The sequence below is a fragment of the Thamnophis sirtalis genome, unplaced genomic scaffold, assembly GCF_051295495.1.
Source record: "Thamnophis sirtalis isolate CommonGarterSnake01/CBP01778 unplaced genomic scaffold, rThaSir2_p1.2 scaffold_12, whole genome shotgun sequence".
NCBI lineage: Eukaryota > Metazoa > Chordata > Lepidosauria > Squamata > Natricidae > Thamnophis > Thamnophis sirtalis.
The window spans coordinates 24,290,884-24,307,882 of NW_028261392.1; the positions used below are offsets into that span (position 1 = coordinate 24,290,884).

At 41.7% G+C, this 16,999-nt stretch overlaps 1 protein-coding gene across 2 annotated transcripts in view; it reads left to right on the forward strand.

Annotated features, from left to right (window-relative positions):
• Positions 1–13,078: 13,078 nt before the first annotated feature.
• NALCN (sodium leak channel, non-selective) overlaps positions 13,079–16,999 on the forward strand; it is a 237,133-nt gene continuing 233,212 nt past the window's right edge. For both annotated transcript variants that reach the window (XM_087726865.1, XM_087726866.1), the window contains exon 1: positions 13,079–13,180. The gene's annotated coding sequence lies outside the window, so the exon portion shown is untranslated. The remainder of the gene's footprint in view (positions 13,181–16,999) is intronic.

Below are 16,999 nucleotides of genomic sequence, written 5' to 3' on the forward strand. Positions count from 1 at the left end.
AGAATAGGAGGGTAACTCACCAAATTTGCAGATGACACTAAGTGGGCAGGAATAGCCAGTGCTCCAGAAGAGAGGCTCAAGATCCATATAGATCTCAACAGACTTGAACAAAGGGTCCTATTTAACCAAATGCATCCAGTTTTGATCACCAAAATATAAAAAGGATATTGAGATTCTGGGAAGAGTGCAGAAAAAAATGATAAACATACTTAGGGGACTGGAGATTAAAACATGTGAAGAAGCATTGCAAGAATTGGATATGTCTAGTCTAGTGAATAGCGTGACCCGACAATTGCGCGATAGACATATGCGCGCCAACAAAATAGCGGTGATTAAAACGCAACATCAAAATTGCGCCGACAAATTCACGACGTCAAAATCGCGATGACAAAAGCACGATGACAAGCACAATAAAATCGAAAAAATTACTGTTACTGTTTGATTAACAAATTAGTTCAATGTGACCGCACACCATTTAAATGTCATCGCACATTTGTCGGTGCGCATTTGTCGGCGCGCTATTGTCAAAAATCAATTAGCGATTTCAACGGCGCTCATTTGTCCATCACGGTTTTGTAGGCGCGCATATGTCTATTGTGCATTTGTTGGTGAACCAGTGAATAGAAGGACTAGGGGAGACATGATAGCAATGATTCAGTATTTGAGGGGTTGCCACAAAGAAGAGGGGGGTCAACCTATTTTTCAAAGCACTAAAAGGCAAGAGAAGAAAAAAAATGGATGGACGCTAAATAAGGAGAGAAGCAACCTAAAACTGAGAAATTTCCTAATGGTGAGAACAATTAACCAACGGAATGGCTTGCCTTCAGAAGTTTGAGCCTTTTAAGAAGCGACTGGAAAGCCATTTGTCTGAAATGGTATAGGGCAGGACTTTCAAACTGGCCATGCCCATGCCCGGTTTAGCAAAGGGTAAAAAAGTTCTGATACAACATATGACGCCGTGATGCCGTTTGACACCCGGGGTGTAGTGTCTCCTGCTCAAGCAGACAGTTGGATAAGAAGCTCAAAAGTGGTCTGTGAGGCTGCTGGTGAGGAAGCCACCCCACCCCTTCTCACAAGAACATCTGGCTTGATCTGATTTAATAGAGGAAGGGGGTAGGGTGTCTTAGTAAGAAACAATTTTTTGCTTTGGCATGCACTTCCCCAACCTTTGTAAACTCTGCTTGAGACCATGTTTCTGTCCATGGACTCTGACCTTGCTTGTGGACCTTGAATCTTGTTAATGATTCACAGATCTTGCCTTTTGGACTTTTCACCTTGTTTTGGGACTATGGATGCCCTCCTTGCCTTATGAATCAGCTCTGGCGACTCTTGGCTTTAGTTTGTGGGATTGTGTTGCACTGAATGCAGGTGGCTGCTTTTGGGAATGTTTGGGGTGGAATTTTCCCAGCCATTGTAGGGCCCTTTCTCTTGGGATAGCAGACCAATAAAGGACTTTATTGAAGCTTGCATTTTCCTAGGCAACCTGGGTCATAACAGCATCTTGATTCCTTCATTTGTCAGTATTTTTCCCTTGTTGATGATAAGGATGACACATTTGTCCAGTCCAAACTCCGTTGCAATATCTGGCTGTATATTATCATTATAGCTCTTGCACAGTCAGCCAGATGTTCAGACTAGATTTGGCATTTTTATCCATCTATAGAGTCCTTCCCAAGGACCTAGGAAGACAGATATTGATGTTTGATAATGTTAAAGGCACACTATTCAGTTTCAAGCCTCCCTGACTCCATAGTGTGGGTGGCTTACAATTTAAACATTAAAAATAAAATAACTAATATCAAAGAAACTGAATGTAGCTAACCTAAAAATAAAATCAGAAACCAAAGAGGATCAAACCACCATCCTAGTCCTAGGTCTTGGAGAACAGCCAAGTTCTGCAGAACAGCAATCTGTAGAAAATCCAAAGAGTGAGAGCTGTACAGATTTCCAGGTGAGATGATTTAAAATTGTTTCTCCACAGACACTTCATAAGTCCACTAGCACTACCAGAATATAATGAGGTTTGGTTGTGCGGCTCTCATGCTAAAAGACAATTGCTTGGAAATAAACTCCATGTTATTGTGGGAAAGGATAACAAATCCTATAAATAGTAATATAAAAATCTATAGGTTAGTATGTGCCAAGACTGTCTGTTCCTCCATAACTCCTGATTTTTTAAAAAAAAACTGGAGAAGAAATATTGAAGTGAAGAGGGCCAACATGCTTACCGTATTTTTCAGAGTATAAGATGCACCAGAGTATAAGATGCACCAAGGTTTTGAAGAGGCAAATAAAAAAAAAGTTTTTGCTCTCTGCAAACCTCCCCAAAACAGCCTGTTTTTCACAAAAATTGGTCCATTTCTTTAAAAAAAAGGGCATGAATATCTTTTAGGAGGCTTGTAGAGTGCTCCTGGGGGGTACGGGGGGCAAAAACGAGCAAAAGGTGGCCCATTTTTTGTGAAAATTGGTCCATTTTTTTGCACCAAAAAGAGGCATGGATAGCTTTTAGGAGGCTTATAGAGTGCTCTGGGGGCTGGGGGGGGAATTGAGCAAAAAATGGCCCATTTTTTGCTCATTTCTGCCCTCCCCAGCTCCCAGGAGCACCATGAAAGCCCCTTAAAAGCTATGCACAGCCATTTTGATGAAGGTTTTTGGGGGCAAAAAATGCTGAATTCAATGTATAAGACGCACCCAGATTTTCAGCCTCTTTTTTGAAGGTAAAAGGTGCGTCTTATACTCCAAAAATATGGTGATTTGCTCAAATCCTGATAGACTCATGATCTGCAATTATATGCCTTTCAGTTTTTATCTTATTTCATCCGCACATATCAGATCTCTGTTATAACAATGGCTCCATACACTCATACACACGCGTCTAAATCAGGGGTCCCCAATCCCCAGTCTGTTAACCGGCAACGGTCTGCGACATGCCAGTAACCAGGCAAATAAGCAAAGCCCCATCCACAGGATGCAGGCAGCATGCAAATGCATACCCCCACAGTCCGCGGAAAAACCTTTCTTCACAGAACGAGTCCCTGGTGTCCAAAAGGTTGGGGACCACTGACCTAATTGAATCACAGGCAAACAACAGGCAAGCTTGCCTACTTTCATTTTTATCTCTCATCTGTTTCACTTGTTTATTATTTCCACAGTCTCTCCAGACGAAAGACACTGGAGATATAGCTACTCAGATGCAACCCCCAATCTTGTAAGCACTAGCTGTGTTCTGCAAATTTATCTCTTTGCTTCCATAATTTGAACAAAGTTGCACATGTAAACTCACTTTGGATTTTTCAGCACCATACCACTTATTTATGGACATGCCAAAATAATGGAAGTCTAATCAATCAAAGCAGTGATAAAACTGCAGTGTCTTGAGCTTCAAACAGGTTGTTAAAATGTTCCATTTTTTTAAGTTACAGCTGTCCAATGGCAGATAATATGATGGATGAGAAAACACTAGATATGTCTTACATTTATGACTCAGAAAAACTGAACACTCCCCATAAAGTTTAAAATATTTCTCGATACAGTCATTCATGAACTCAAGTGAACTTTCTTTTAAAACGTTGATTCCTGCCCATGGTCTTATTAGAATTCTTGTTAGTAGTAAATGAAATGCTTTTAGTTTTAATTATATCTTTTGGGCACAAGAAATAATTTTCTTTACTCGGACATGGGCTTGGAAACAAGACTCCCAAATACATTTTATTGGCTCATCTGTATTGCATCCATATATCCTGGAAGCTTCCCCACTGATAAAATCATAGAGTTGGAAGAAGTCTTGTGGTCATAAATTCCAATCCCTACTGAGGGCAGGAACCAAACAAAAATCATCTCCGACACATAGATTTTATTGCTTTATAATCTTGTAACAAATTTCATTTGACACAGATGACTGGAGACTTATAAGGAAGCTACAAGAATATTCTCAGTTTGGGCAACACCTGCCATCCCTCTTCAATGTGCTTATTTCACAGCCTGTTTCATGATAACATAATCAGGCTATAAAGAAAAAAGCCACTGGGAATCAACTGTTAGGATGCCCTTACATAAAACGTGTCAGGAACTCAATATTTTCATATAAAAGAGCAGAAGAAGGAAATAACTGCCTAGATTTATTTTAGTCCCATAAAACACCCATCGATAGAAATCTAAACTTCATTAATAAATAACCAATACAAAACCACAATTTTGTATCCATTGTATATTATTTAATGGGGAAGGTCTGAAAATGCCTTCCACTATGTTTCATAATTAATTTTTTTTACTTGAGTTTCTACGATTTTCATTAATTCAGCGAACCATGGTTAAACAAATTCTGGCACGGTGTGGTATGTATTACATGATTTGTTTGATTCAGGGATATTCCAACATTAAGCAAACATATTGTTCAGTCATGCCTATCTAATACTTATGGATTCCAGTCCCTGATCAAAACAGAAAAATGGTTATCACCTTCTTTGAAATTTAATCTGCATATAGTATTACACTTGCTGGATTTTACTGTCACGTGTTTTGAATTGTAATAAGCGTGTTGATTCCTATTTTGAATTCTATGTCTTTGTCACTGATGTATTGATGCATATTATTGTTTTCTACTTTGAACTCTAATCTATTTTAATGTTTCAATTTAAAAGAAAAGCAAAATCTAACTCTTAAAAAAATAATTTCAATTTATTGGCTACTCAATTCCAGTGGTTTCTTGGATTATTTTTATTGTAATTATGTATACCTTGTAATGATTAAGGCCAGCAACATATTTCTAGGAATGTGGAAAGGAGTGAAAAGTATTTTTGTGTATTTTTTTAAAAACAATTTTTATTTGTTTTTGAACAAGGTCAAACAAACATAAAAATAAAAAAAAACATCTTCCATTACAAATTGTAGAAAGTGGGTCAGTTGGTTACAGTATTTCCATGCATCTCTTCCATATTCACCACCTGATTTTCATATCAAATCACATATTTTAAATTCATCTATATTCATGTATATCACAATTATTATATCTCAACCTTAATTTGATTATAATTGTTTTTACATCCTTTTATATATAATATTCAAAATCTAGGATTATATGATAACATTCCATTAAATCATTCTAAAATCATCTAATCACAATACATCTTTATAACATACTCCAGATAAAGCTTTTAAACCTCCTCTCATAATTTCCATGTTGTTTATATAAAATTTCATATTATCAAACTAATATATCTATATGTTTTGTTATTATTATTAATCATTATTTAACTATAGCTATTGTCACTTCATTTTATACATACTACTAGTAAACTAAGTTTAGCTTAATTTTTATTATACATTTTCATTGCATCGACCTGTATCTTTTCAGTAATAGTACGGTCTTATATCTCTTGCCATTTGTAGCGTTAATGTTCTAGTTACTTTCTTAATAAATCTTGTATTAACTTCTCTTGGCAACATGTTGTTCCTTTCGTATTTCACAAAAGCTTGAAACCCAATATCTGTTCTTTCCATCAGCTTATCTTTGGTTATCACTAGTGCTTCTATCAAGATTTTCTCCTTATCTCCATCAATTTTTCTCTCTTTTCTTCTTCTGTGCTTTGAAGTCTGGGGTAGAGTTCCAATCCATCTATCTCCCCTTTCCATATTCCGCTCTTGCCACTACCAACCACGCTCACTTTGTTGTCAGTATCCACAGTTTTCTTATCTCTTTGCTCATTTTTTTCTTCCATCTTTTAAACTCTGTCCTCCACTTTCTTCATTTGGTAAACCTCCTCGGTTTTTCCATCAGATTTTTCTGTTTTGTATTCCATATTCTCCAATCTCTTTTCAATTCTCTCTGTCACAACTAATAGATTTTGAATTTCAAACATAATCATTTGCAATGTTACAGTTTCTTTTTCCTGCTGAGCCATTTGTATTTTTATTGTTATGTCTACAACGGGAGGGTTCCTACCCGTTCGGACCTGTTTGGCCAAACCAGTAGTGGTTTGGCAGCCTGGGTCGCTGAAACCGGCAGTGACCCAGGCCTGCCACGCCCCCAAACCAGATCTCCGGGTGGCGCCCTAGGAGGAGCCATCTTGGTTTTTGTTTCTGTGCCTGCACAATTTTTATTGCACTGTGCATGTGCATGTGCATGTGTGCACATCAAACACATGGATGTGGCGCAGCCACAAGCAAACTGGCAATAGTGACTGCCAGAACTCACCCCTGATGTCTACCTGTCAAAAATACATATTTCCAAGTAATATTTCCAGGGCTCTTGAAACACAATCACTAACAACTAAAATGTAAAAACTTAATCTAGTTGTAAAATCATAATTGGTTGGAGATTTAACCTTTTCCGTTTTCCAAAAAACCTGTTTATCTTACCAAATCATAGACAAAGATTATTGTGTGTCTAATAACAGGGCACCCCTTTTTCATCTAATTTCCACTAGGACTGTGGAGCAATTTAGATTCAAAGGGCAAAAAAAAATAAGGGAAGGGAGACCTTAACACTGGTCATCACTACTTTGAATCAAATTTATTTTTTCTTAGCACCACATGAGCCGAGGAACCTTTAAACAATAGCTAGCAGGTATAAGGTGAAATGCCCCCATGCATTCCAAATCATCTTTTTCTCTTTGAATCTGGCTCACTGCATACTCCTAATAACCATAGATCATGAATGTTCATATGATTTTTTTCATATGAAAAATTATGTACATCCATACATCTGGGAGGATTGCTATGAATTGAATATATGTTCAGAATTTATTATCAAGACTAATAAAAACACATGAGGCAAAAATAGGAAAATATACACACAGCATATCAATTTTGCATATTTACAGTATTTAAATAAGGATATTGTCAAAAAGAACCAGGAGAGGATTTTAAATTATTTCTGATCTACTAATTTCAATAGAAATCGGGCAGGCAAGAAGATCAGATTAACAGGAACTTGGCAACATAGTTCACTTAAATAAATAAAAGAAATGATAATAAAAGTTGTGTTTGAGGCACTATGGCCGTGATGGTGAACCTATGGCAAGTGCGCCACAGGTGGTACGCAGAGCCATATCTGAGGGCATGAGAGGCATTGCCCTATGTCAGCTTCACCATGCATGTGAGTGCTGGCCAGCCGATTTTCGGACTTCAGGAGAGTGGGGGAGGCCATTTTTGTGCTCCCCAGGATTCATGAAAGCCTCTGGAGCCTGTGGATGGCAAAAAATGGACCTAAAAGGCCCACCAGAAGGGAAATGGGCTGTTTCCAGCCTCCAGAGGGCCTCTGGGGGGGCAGGGAAGGCCATTTGTGCCCACCCCAGGCTCCAAGAAAGCCGCTGGAGCCTGGGAAGGGCAAAAAAAAGGGCCCACCATAAGTTGGGAAACATGCTGTTTCCGGCCTCCGGGGGACATGGGGAGCAGGGGAGGCCATTTTCACCCTCCCCAGACCCCAAGAAAGCCATGCACAGATGTATGGGGGAGGCAGCAGGGGGAGGGTCCACACGCACATGCACAGGTGGGATCAACACCAGGGGGATTCAATTACGAGAGTGGGTGCACGCTTTTGGCACCCAAGGGAAAAATGGCTCGCCATCACTGCACTATGGGCTTAATTGTGAAGGGCTGATCCTACTCATTATAATGGAAGTGTTCTCCTGTAAGCAAATGAAGAAGAAGAATAAAAAGCAGATTGGAAACAAGGTTCAAGGTGCTGTGGAAAGTCAGCACCCACCCACCCTCCTAGACAATGAAATATTTTGAGGAACATTAAAAAGGCACGATATAATATTTCCCCTAAAGAAGAAATGGGGGAAAATCTTAAGAGAGGCAGAAACCAGCTCCAATCACCTTGCTCCAAGCAGAAACTGAGGAGGCCAGCTTTTAGAAATGCAGATTTGGTAATCCATTCAGAAAGACTGGGTCAGACAGAAACTCCAGATAAGCAACACAATTAGGCAAGCCAAAGGTTGGTAAGATTAGCTCAGGCAAACACACTAGGGTTTGCATTTCCCTTTTGCCTATAGAGCCAGCCCTGACCCCCACATGACCCCATAGGAATCAAGAAGGTATAAAAAACCCCATCCACCCTCAACTCCATTTTATCAGCTGTTCCAGAACTGCACACTCTGTGTGTATTGGTTCTGTTCATCTATACGCAGAATCTTTCTTTCCAATCAGCCTCCATTTTATTCCCAGCTTGGAACTGGAACTGGATTTTTCTTCCAACAATCCCAAACAATTTTTTTCTCTAAATCATTGTTTCTCAAACTTAGCAACTTCAGTATTCCCTAGCCAGCCAGCCAGCCTGCTTCATACATTGTCAAGTTGCCTAGGTGAGAACCACTGCTCTAAATTAATATGCGGTTTACCCAGCACCTGAGCAAGAGAAATAAAAGGCTATGTTTCAAGAAAGAAATGCATATGAATAGATTTACTTATCTTAAGGCAGGTTTACAGTCCTGCCTGAAAACCATCTGGCCTATATTTGCACAACATGCAACCTTGAATCACGCTTAAGGAGAAAGTCAAGGACTGAAGCAGTGAGAAATTACATTTCAACTCATAAGAGACTTGAAGATTTGTCACAGGTCACCCATTTGTCACCCATGACTGATGGGTGACATGCAGCGTAAAATAGTTGATCTTGGTACCAATTTACAAACATTGTTGCAAAAGCTCCTTTTCTGAAATACTTCCTAAGTGTTGAACAGTTCTAATGAAGGATAGCATTCCATTACTACCTAAAGGAATAGCATTTCAATATGATCAAGAGTTCCTAAAATAATTTACTAATAACAACAAAACAATTCTGGTGGAGGGAAAAAAGCAAAATAAAGCATAGTGGCACAGATCGTTCATGAACACTTGAAAACAAAAGTTGACAAGGCACCATAATATATCCAGATGGAAGCCAGAATTGGATATATCTCAAAACAAGGTTATACTCCAGAATGAACTGAAAGTGGTGAAGATACTAAAAGGTTTCTTCAGTTAAATGAAAAACAGGTAAAGGTAAAGTTTAGGGTTAGGATTCTCAACTCTAGGGGGCAGTGCTCATCTCCGTTTCAAAGCCGAAGAGCCAGCGCTGTCCGAAGACGTCTCCATGGTCATGTGGCCAGCATGCCTAAAGGCCGAAGGTGCATGGAACACTGTTGTCTTCCCACCAGTTGGTCCCTATTGTTCTACTTGCATTTTTACATGCTTTCAAACTGCTAGGTCGGCAGAAGCGGAGACAAATAATGGGAGCTCACTCCGTTACGCGGTGCTAGGATTCAAACTGCCAACCTTTCTGATCGACAAGCTCAGCATCTTAGCCACTGAGCCACCTATATGAAAAATAAAGGAAGATAAATGAATTAGCTTACCAGAAGCTCAGTGAAGATGACAAAATGCTAGTAGCCAACAAAGAAGACACTGAACTACAGTACAGGTAGTCCTTGACTTACAGACACAATTAAGCCCAAAAATTATATTGTTAAATGAGACATTTGTTAAGTCAGTTTTGCCTCATTTTATGACCTTTCCTGCCAGTTGTTAAGTGAATCACTGCAGTCGATAACTTACTAACATGGTTGTTAAGTGAATCTGGCTTCCCCATTGACTTTGCTTGTCAGAAATTCACAAAAAGTGATCATATGACCCTGGGAGACTGCAGGGGTCATAAATATGCCAAGCATCTGAATTATGATCACATAATTGTGGGGATACTGCAAAGGTTGTAACTTTGAAAAACAGCCATAAGTCATATTTTTCAGTGCCATTGTAAATTTGAAACAGTCACTAAATGAGCTGCTATAAGTCGAGGTTTACCTGTATTCTACTCCTATTCAATGCCATCTCTTCTCAATCAAGAGGGCATGTCTTCTCCTATAGGCCAAGACATGGAATCACTGACTTAAACATTGAAAGATAGATTTCAGCTACATTTGAGTAGGGAAATTAATTCTCAAATAACGAGACCAATTGATAGACCACTAAGATACAATCACTCCCTGCATTTCCTCAGCCTAATGTCTTCTCTGAACTGGGCTTGTTTTAAATTTTTGAGAAGTACAGGGGGAAAAATAGATTTTGAAAGAACAGAGTTAAATTGTTAGGTAAACAGCTGGTAAACAGCTTTACCAGCTGTTGATCCACATTCCCTTGTTCTTTTTCTTACTCTGCCCTACTGTACTATATCCAGGGGTGGGCTGCTATGGGTTTGCCCCGGTTTGGGAGAACCTATAGCTAACGGTATGGCCAGTTCTGAGAACCTTCAAATCCCACCCCTGGCTGGCCCTGCCCACCCTGCCCCACCTCTCCCAGGAGTTTCCAAGTGGCCCGTTTTGGATGTGAAGTAAGTGCATGGTCTGTGCAGAGGCTCAGGGAGGGGGGGAAATGGGCCTCTCGGAAGTTCCAGAAGGCCGGAAATGGGCCCATTTCCACCCTCTGGAGGGCCTCTGGCGCCCGGGGAAGCAGTTTTTGCCTCCCAGAGGCTCGAGGAAAGTCTCTGGAGCCTGGGGAAGGCAAAAAGCCCTCCCACCCATGGTGCAGGAGGCCAACTAGGCCACACCCACCATGGCCACACCCACCCAGCAACCAGGCAGAGAACCCATTGCTGACTATATCCCATCAATTTCTAGAGACAAAACAACTATTTTACAAGTAAAGGTGGGAAAGCATCAACAACTATCAACAGCAACCATTTTTAACCGCAACCATTTTCCTGGATAGAATGTTTCCTAATAGAAAGATGGATTTGAGTAGATGCCGGGAGGCATGGAGCTGCAAATAAGTTGCCAGGTGACTGAGTAAAGCTCTCCTCTTGAGCAAGAGATAGAAACATTTCCCCATCTGCCACTTTCCATCCTGGTGTAGTTGAGAACAAATGTTTTGCCACTATCTCTTACTTGCTTACACTCTCCTTCTATAGGGAGTTATACTTGTCTTTATGGTATTATACTTGTGAAAGTAGTAATCATGCTGAGACAATAGCATGCGAAAGACTAGAGCATGGCTAAAATGCTCAGTTTCCTTAACCCATTACCAGGGAAAGGCAATTGCTCCTACCTTTTGCAGTCTCTGTTTCCCTTTCTCCTCTTCTCTCTCTCCTTTTTCCTCCTTCCTTTCTCCCCCTTTCCCCTCTCCTTCCCTTCCACCTCTCCCTCTTTCCCTTCTCCCTCCCTCCCTCCTCTCCCTCTTTCCCCTCTCCCTCCCTCTCCCTTTCCCCTCTCCCTCTCTACCCCTTTCTCCCCTCTCTCCCCCTTTCCCTCTTCCTCTCCTTTCCCTTCTCCCTCCCTCCCTCCATGGGTAATGCAGCCCACAGGGACTTTGAAACAGATGTCCAGCAACTGTAGGGCTCCAAATACAGTTGACAAGGGAGTCGGGCAGGGGCTCCCAATCAGAGTTAAAGCCCTGCCCATTTTTCACAGGCACTGTGACTCTTTGCACACCCTCCCTATGGTGGATATCACATTTTTCAATCAGGAAAATAACCCGCCTTTGATTGATTTAGCAGAGAAGGCAAAATTAACTGCTTTGACTAGAGATAATGGACTAGACAGTTTTATGAGATGGGAAACCATTTGTGGACCTTCTACACATCAAATGCAATAACTGATGGTTAACAGAAGGATTTGAAGATTAGTCTGATTTTTGACTGTTCTTTTTTCTTCTTTTATGTGTGAGAAATTACTGGGGTTCGGGTTTCAGCGTTCAGCTGCGATGGATGTTATATGTTAAATGTTATTTGATATTTGGATTATGTTTTTCTCCTTTTCTGTATACCGATTTTTCTTTTTGTTGTATGTTTTTGTTTTGTTTTGTTTGATTATCTGTTTTGTCTTTTATCTTTTATTTTATGATAAATCTCTCTCTCTCTCTCTCTCTCCATTTCTCTCTCAGTAGGATGGATGAATGGATGGATAAATAAGATAGATAGATAGATAGATAGATAGATAGATAGATAGATAGATAGATAGATAGATAGATAGATAGATAGGCAGGCAGGCAGGCAGGCAGGCAGGCAGGCAGGCAGGCAGGCAGGCAGGCAGGCAGGCAGGCAGGCAGGCAGGCAGGCAGGCAGGCAGGCAGGCAGGCAGGCAGGCAGGCAGGCAGGCAGGCAGGCAGAGAGTGTCTCCCTCTCTCACTCTAGGAGAGAAATAGGTACATTAGATAGATAAATTAGACAGAAAAAGATGATAGATAGATAGATGATAGATAGATAGATAGATAGATAGATAGATAGATAGATAGATAGATAGATAGATATAGAAACATAGACAGACAGAATGACTGACAGATATTTAAAAGAAAGATGATAGAGATATATACAGGTAGATTAGATAAATTAGACATATAGATGATACTAGATAGCTAGATATACACAGATAGACAGAGATGATAGATATAAAAAGATAGATATAGAAAGAAAGAAAGAAAGAAAGAAAGAAAGAAAGAAAGAAAGAAAGAAAGAAAGAAAGAAAGAAGGATGGATGGATGGATAGGATAGGATAGGATAGGATAGGATAGGTAGACAGACAGAGGAAAGTAACTGGCTTTCCTTTCAAGGCAGGAGTGGTGAATCCGGTGGCCTACGATTTGCAATTGGCCTGCCACTCCCAGTTCCGCAGCTCGGCCCCAGCGAGTAGGCCACAGATTCCCTGCCTCACCGAAGCCCCCCAATCCACTCTCTCCACTTCCCGAACGGAGCCCTGCGCAGCACTTCCTCCGGCTGCGGCATTTGCCAAAGCCAGGACGCCGAGACCTCCATTCCCAGGCGGCAGGGCTTCCTTCCGCCTCTCGCTCGCTCGCTCCTGCGGGGAGGTCGGGCACGAGCCCCAAGGTAGCCCGACCCCAAGGTGAGGCGGACGACAGCCAGGCCGCCGGCACCCAGCCCCGCGCCCGCTCGTGGCAGGAGGCGCCGCCCGCGCCTGTCCTCTCGCGCTCCCGCCGGTAGATGCTCGCAGGGAAGCGCGGTTGCCGGGCGACCGCAAGGCTGCGGCCAGCCAGCGGGGAAGAAACCTGCTACCAAGCTCGCCCCCGTCGCCTTTCTCCGCCGCCCCGCGTGGGTCACGCCCTCTCTCGGGTTGCTGACGCTTCGGGAGACTGGCTTTTTTTATTTAAAAAAAAAAACCCAACCCCAAATAATGCCAAATGTTCTCCCGGCGAAGACATCACCAAATAAGCATCCTGGTCCCTTTAACGCCATGAAGGGCAAAGCAGGCGGGTAGGTTGCCGTCTGAGGGCTTTCGGGCTTTGGGGTTGGTGGGTCCGCTTCTTCGTTCGTCTTGCCGCCTCCCCCCCCCCCCCCCCGCTTCCCTTCCCGCAAAGATAAGGATGCGACGCTGGCTGCTTGACGGGGGAGGCGGCTGCTTCCCTTGACAGTGGGGCGCCGTGCGGTTGCTGGAGAGAGGCGAAGAGGTGCTCTTTTTTTTGGTTGGGGGGGAGGAGGAGGAGGAGGAGGAGGAAGCTTGGCGGGTTTGGAGAAAGGCTGCCGCAGTGGCGGCCACCCGCAGAAGAGGCCTCCTGCCCTCCGGTTGGGTCACGGGAGATCCGGGTGGGCTCCTTACCTGGGACTAGAATGATGCAGCTTCTCTACACCTTCCGTGGAGAAAATAAGGCAGCTGAGATCTCTTCCCCCATAGATAAGATATAGATAGATATTCTGTTCAGGGGCAAAATAATGCTAGGTCTTCCTGAAGCTTCAGATTCAGAATCTAAAGGGGGATGAATGTGATGGGGGTGGGTGGGAATTGGTTGGATGTATTCAGCACTCAGCCCCAATAGCAATAGCAATAGCACTTAGACTTATATGCCGCTTCACAGTGTTTTACAGCCCCCCGCTAAGCGGTTTGTAGACCCAGCATATTGCCCCCAACAATCTGTGTCCTCATTTAACCCGCTTGGAAGGATAGAGGCTGAGTCAACAACCTTGAGCCTGGTGAGAATCAAACTGCCCAACTGCAGTCAGCCGAAATAGCTTGCAGTACTGCTTGGTTGACAAATGTAAATCTCTTTGCAGATCACCGTTCCTTAAAACCACTGTTTTATTGGGATCAGACCACTGGCCAGTTTGAGACCTACAGATAGCAATATGTAATGGCATTTAGACTTATACACCGCTTCACAGTGCTGTACAATCCTCTCTAAGCGATTTATAAAGTCAGCATATTTCCCCCAGCAATCAGGGTCCTAAATTTAACCCACTTGGAAGGATGGAAGGCTGTCAACCTTGAGCCTGATGAGACTCAACTCGAGTTGGCAGAATTAGCCTGCTGTATAGGTAATCCTTGACTTACAACCACAATGGAGACCCAAATTTCTGTTGTTAAGTGGGACATTTCTTTGCCCCATGTTACCATCTTTCTTGCAAAGTTGTTAAGTGAATCGTTGCAGTTGATAACTTCGTAACCAGGTTGTTAAGTGAATCTGGCTTCCCCATTGACTATGTTTGTCAGAGGGTCACAAAAGTTGATTAGATGACCTTGGGACACCTCCATAAATGTACGAACCAATTGCCAGGCATCTGAATTTTGATTACATGATTAAGGGGATGCTGGAAATATCATAACATTGAAAAACGGTCATAAGTCATATTTTGCAATGCCATTGTAAGTTTGAATGGTTGTTGTGGCCTGCCAGCGGCCAGCAGAGCTGGCAGCAGATTCAGACAGTGAGGAGATTGGGGAGGAACATGGGCCAGTCTTAGAGTCTGGGGAAGGCTCTGATGATGGCTCTGCGTCAGAGGCAGAGATGTGGCCAGGGCCGTCTGACAGTTATCAGTTGCCTTCGGAGTCAGAGATCAGTGAGGCAGAAGAACAGGTGGAGCCTGTTCCCAGTGTGCGCATGCACAGAGTTGCCAGACGAAGGGAACAGCTAAGGAACAAGGGTTGACTTGGAAATAAGGACACATGTGGACGGTGAATGGCCCCTCCCATAGGGAATAAAAGAGGAGCAAAAGAGGAAGGGTGTTTGCAGGGGACAATTAGTTCATTGCTGCATTCTTGCCAAGTATTGTGGGGTCTGAAAGATATGGACCTGACCATTCTCCAAGCCTGATAAATTGTGAACTATCTTTAAAGACTGTGGGCTGGGACTTTGCTGGAGAGGAATTCACTGTAAATTAAATAAAAGGGGTTTATCGGGATGAGGACTCGGCTTTCTGCTGCTGGGGAAGCCTAGGTCAGAACAATGGTCACTAAATGAAATATTGTAAGTCAAGGACTACCTGTACTACATTTTAACCATTGTGCCACCATGACTGTTGTGGTACACTGATCTGTGTTTAACAGATGCTCTTTAACGTTTTAGAGTCCTGCCCTGTTAGTTATGAGCTTTGTTAGGTTTCATGGAGTGCCATGAGATTCTTAGACGAAGTGTCACCTAGGGTGACCACCATTGATTGGTCAGATGAATCTCAACCAGCAACTCAGCTCTTATTCTTATTACAGACTGAAACTGTACCTCTCTCCATTGTCCTTCAAACTATACTTTTAGAAGGCTTCTGAATATTAATTTTCAATAGCAGAATTCTTTAATCACATTAAATCATATAGAATAGAATAGAATAGAATAGAATAGAATAGAATAGAATAGAATAGAATAACAAAATTGGAAGGGACCTTGGAGGTCTTCTAGTCCAACCCTGCTTAGGCAGGAAACCCTACACCATTTCAGACAAATGGTTGTTGAATATCTTTTTTAAAACTTCCACTGTTGGAGAATTCACAACTTCTGGAGAAAAGTCTTTCCACTTGTTAATTGTTCTAACTGTCAGGAAATTTCTCCTTAGTTCCAAATTGCTTCTCCTCTTGATTAGTTTCCATCCATTGCTTCTTGTCCTGCCCTCAGGTGCTTTGGAGAATAGCTTGACTCCCTCTTTTTTGTGGAAACCCCTGAGATATCAGAACACTGCTATCATGTCACCCCTAGTCCTTCTTTTCATTAAACTAGACATACCAATATGAAACTTGCTTGGTTTTAACTAACTGTGGTGTGCAAACACAAAGCTTAGAGGTTTACATTACTTAACCATTGTCTGTGGGGTAGTGTGCTGAACAAATCTAATCAATTATTACTTATTCAATAAATCACAGTTAAGCAGTGCATGAAATCAATCAATATCTCCCATGCCAATTTATAAGCCCAACGATTTAAAAATACATTCAGTGTAGGGTAAATATTTGTGTTTTCATTACTCACCAACATGTTGATATTGGAAGTGCAACAATTTGGTAATAAACTCAAGATTTGTTTTTGAATGACTTAGGTTGTGCTATAAAATATCAGAGCATTTCTGTGCAACTATAAAAGCATAATTCAGAGAAGAAAAAAGATTTTTTTTTAAAAAAAATCAAAGATTTAATTTAGATGCAGTATAGTTTATAATTGCATTACAGACTTGAGTGAAGCTTTTGGTTAAGAACTTTGATGGTTAAGTATGCTTCAAACTATGCTGGTTTCCTACCCATTGACTAGAAAGATTTTGTTTGGAGTACATCACAATTGTAATTTGGTGTGATGTTGAAAACAGAGATACAGATAGTCCTTGACGTAAGACCACCATTGAGCCCTGAATTTATGTTGCTAAGTAAGAAATTTGCCAAGTGAGTTTTGTCCCATTTTACGACTTTTCTTGCCACATTTGTTAAGTGAATCACTATAGTTGTTAAATTAGTTGGTTGTTAAGTGAATCTGGCTTCCCCAATGACTTTGCTTGTCAGAAGGTCGCAAAAAGGGATCACAGGACCTTGGGATACTGCAGTGGTCATAAATATGAACCGGTTGTCAAGCATCCAAATGTAAGCCATGTGACTATGGGGATGCTACAGTGGTCATAAGTGTGAAAAATAGTCACAAGTCACTTTTTTCAGTGCCATTGTAACCTCAATTGATCACTAAACAGAGTAACAGAATGATGGAGTTGGGAGGGATCTTGGAAGTCTTCTAGTCCATCCCCCTGTTCAGGCAGGAAGTTCTATACCAGTGATGGCAAACATTTTTGTCAAGGCATGCCAAAAACGGGGATCGTTGGGGGAGGGCTTAT